The 3,976-nt window shown below is 37.2% G+C and overlaps 1 pseudogene; it reads right to left on the reverse strand.

Annotated features, from left to right (window-relative positions):
• Positions 1–442: 442 nt before the first annotated feature.
• LOC149250930 (putative calcium-binding protein CML23 pseudogene) lies at positions 443–1,450 on the reverse strand (annotated as a pseudogene).
• Positions 1,451–3,976: the final 2,526 nt, after the last annotated feature.

Genomic DNA, 3,976 nt, shown 5'->3' on the forward strand with positions numbered 1-3,976 from the left:
ATTTGATTATATTAAGTTAGGTTTTATATGTACTGTTAATTAAATAAATAATATGTATTTTTTTAAAAGTTAAATACTTATATTTAAGGATGAGAATGATTAATATTTAATTATTTAATTGAGAGGTTTATTTCATAGTTTATCAAAATTGAATTGAAATTTTAATTATATTTCAAAATAAAATTATGAAAAAATTAAAAATAAAAAAAATTAAATAACTAAACAAAATATTTAAATGATATTGATTCCCAAAAACATTTCAAGTAAAAAATTAAATCTCTAGCTCATGACAAATTTCTTCGCTTTTGCTCATAAAATTGAATCCCGAGCAATTGAATCCCGCTGGCTCATGTTAAATCATTAAAAAAACATAATTTAAAATTTATTTTTACTACTGACTTATTAAAAAAAATAAAAAATAAAAGAAATGATTAAAATAGAATTATAATAAAAACAATTATTTTCTTTATTTTAAATATATATTCATATCACGGCCTTACAAATTATTTTTGGTGAAACTAAATACGTAAAGAGTTTACGTATTTACCATTAATAATCCAGTACGACGTACACACAGAGCTCGTCAATACTAACTATGGAGAGGGCATTACAGGAAATAGGATTTAATTGCATTACTGGAAAACTCTGGTCTCCCTGCAAATTCTATAATCAGGACTTCAATTAAATTAAGAAGGGTCGTGTGGGTCAATCAAGGACGACGGGCCGTCATCATGGCCTTGAAATCTTGAAAGGAAACAGAGTCACGATTGTTGGAGTCGACGCTCTTTATCATCTGCTGGCACTCCTGGAAGCTGCTCACTTCTCCCAAGTTCTTCAGAACACGATACAGCTCATCAACACAGATCCTCCCATCGTTGTCCAGGTCGTACATCTTGAACGCGCTCTCCAAGTCTCGCGTCACACGCTCGTTGTCCACGTCCTTCGTGTTCGCCGCCACAAACTCCTCAAAGCTGATGAAGCCGTCCTTGTTGGAGTCCGCCTCTTTCATCATGCGATCGATCTCCTCCTCCGTAGCCCTGCACTCGAGGGCGCTCATCACGGAGCTCAGCTCCGATCTCGATATTTTCCCGTCGCCGTTGCTGTCGAACTTGCGGAACACTTCCTCCAGGTCACGGCGGCTGGGCAGGGCTGGGGCCGTCGATCGCGAGTCGGAGGAGGAAGAAGGTTTGGGGGAAGCAGCGGGTAGAGCAGCAGATTTGAGAGGGGAAGGTTTGGCGGAAGCAGCAGAGTTGAGAGGGGAAGGTTTGGCGGCGGCGGGAGGAGGAGGAGGAGGTGGAGCTGGGGCCTTTCGACGGAGCGAAAATCTCCCAGTGCTTACACCTTTGAAACGCATTCTCACAGAAAACAAATTTCAGAAATACAATAGAAAATGGAGTTGCTATACAAATAATATTTCAGAAATACAATACAAAATGGAGTTGCAATTACAAAATGGAGATGTCATCTATTTATACCATACCCATGGGTTAAGCACATTCGAGTGGGGCCATTTATTTATAAATTTTGTTAGTTGCCTAAAACAAAATATTCTCTTGAAACGTGTCCATGGACGAAGTAAATATGCGGTACGGTGAGAGGTAAGCAGCTTCCTGGATGTTTCCCACGGTTTTGCCGATTGGGTACATGATAGAGACATGACGTGGCATGCCGACAGTTTTCAATGCAAAATGAAAACCATGGATTGCCAAAATATGCAAAGAAAAAGGTTAGGTAATGAGACGGAACAATTTTCTCTCTTTCTCATAAAGATTATTCTTTTCTTTAGAAAAGAATAAATTATTCTCTCAACTTTCTTGTGCAAAAGGGATATCTGAGTAATGGGAATACTTATCTATGCTTTTTTAATTTCATCTTTGTTAGTTTAAAAAATATTCATAAAATATATATTATTTAGATATTTTATAATTATAAAAATATTTTTTACTGAAAAATATTAAGAGCTGGTTGGGTACGAAGCATGTGAATGAGATCAATATTACCCGCTTCAAGTTATATTAAATTGAAGAAAGACATTGAGGATGAATTAGGTCGGTCGAAGATTTCCACCATTGGAAATTATATTCCTCAGCTTGGTTATTTGATAAAATGGTGGTGGAGTTCTTTATGAAAACTTTACACCCATTAAAAAATAAGATTACAAAGTGGCTTGCACTAAACAACAAGCTATTGCCTTGAGATAACAGTGGAAGATGGGTTAGATATGCCAAAACCATTATACTCTAATTATAATTTATGTAGAAGGTATAACCTTTTTCTCTCTTGTTTTTAGTATTGAGATAGTTCTTAGAGATTAAGATGGTTAGATATAAGTTTGGAGGACATTGTGATGGTTTGGGTTAGTGATAAGTTAATTTCTAAGTTTGAAGTTTCCTTTAGTATTTTAGAATATAGGTTTTTGTAGGTTTAGAATTTTAGTATTTTCAAATTTTCTCATGCTCTTTTAGAGATAACAAGAAGTATGATTTTAAGTATATAATTTCTCAAAACAAAGAAATGAGAAACCCTATAATGTTACTTATCTATTATGAAATTTTTGGATGCTCACAAGGACATACCTAAGTTTATGTAGTAAGAGTTATACGTTTATTTCATTCACATTGGTCTTTCACGTCCACTATGCTCTAGAGAGAGGCTCCAATAAACGAGTAGAATCTATACCATTGCAATGTCCTCTCATTCACTTTCCTGGAGGGCATAACAAACTGTAGGTGTTTGTGGACTCCAAGATGGTGATGGATTGGCAAGGGAAAAATTACGGGGGATTTTTTTTTTCTCCAATCGCTATTATGTAACATGCAGTGAGATTTGGTGCTTTCTTATGACTGCTTAGCCTTTGTTGATTTTTGAGTAGCTTGGGAGGTACTCCAAGCCATAGGGTTCAGGGTTTGGAGGTTGGAGCACTGCAAGAGTCACTTGTGGGTTTGGAACCCAAGGTTGGGGTTTTTCACCCAGCGATGTTTGGGCCAAAACCAGGAGGTATTTTCTGCATGTGATGAATGGAGATGATAGAGGACGTTGAGGAGAATCCAACACAACAAGAATCGTCGAAATCCAAGTTGTAGAAGATGAGATATGAATTTTTGAAGTTCACAATGAATTTTTTGGATAGTCAAGTCATGTAGGCTTGAAATGTTAAGTCCAAAAAGACATGTCTATTGGTTAATTCGAGTAACCCTTCTTATCTATATAAATAGAAGGTGAGGAATGTTCATTTGAACGCATCCAAGGTGCAACACAAAGAAACAAGGGAGATCGTTGAACAAGAAGAAGATCTTTGTTTTAGGGCCACAGATTAGGGAGCTACTTCAGCCAAGAGAAGAAGAGCCATTTGGGTTTTCGTATGATTGTCTCGAAGGGCATGGAAGTCTGCTACTAGGTGGAGTTAATAAGAAGAGTTTGGGATTGTTTTGGGTTAGTTTTTGAGTGGTAATTCATCCCTAAACAGGTCGAGATGTTAACTTTTCTGTGATGATTAAGCCATAGGCATGTAGTGGTTAGTTTTAGGGCCAAACAAGCCCTAAACAAGGAGTTGTAGTATCCTATTCACACATTGAAGTTACCAACCTTGTGGAGGAGAAGGAATTGTACTTTTATGAGGAAGAATTGACCACATATGGTGGAAGAATATGGGTTGTAGTTGTGCCCTAACCAGTGATCAGACTCTGCAATGTTGAACAATAGTCTTCAAGGTATGTATCTTATTCATTGTCTCTAAGTGTTGGGTCAAGCATTGACAATATTGGATGGCATAATTTGCAGCCTGCGGAAGCCATTTGTTCGAATTGACCTGGGTGGTTAGAAACCCCAACTAGGAGCAGACTTTGCAGTGGATTATTGGGCATTATGGGACAGGTGGAGGGTAGAGTGTTGGTAGCCCAAAGTAGCCCTTAACAAGCATTCATAAAAGGAGGTTGACAACTGGAGTTTGGGTGAAGTTGTAGAGCCCAATGTGCAG

The sequence above is a fragment of the Pinus tabuliformis genome, chromosome 7 (genome assembly GCF_031772625.1).
Source record: "Pinus tabuliformis cultivar Carrire ecotype Pingquan chromosome 7, CPIR1, whole genome shotgun sequence".
Classification (NCBI taxonomy): Eukaryota; Viridiplantae; Streptophyta; class Pinopsida; order Pinales; family Pinaceae; genus Pinus; species Pinus tabuliformis.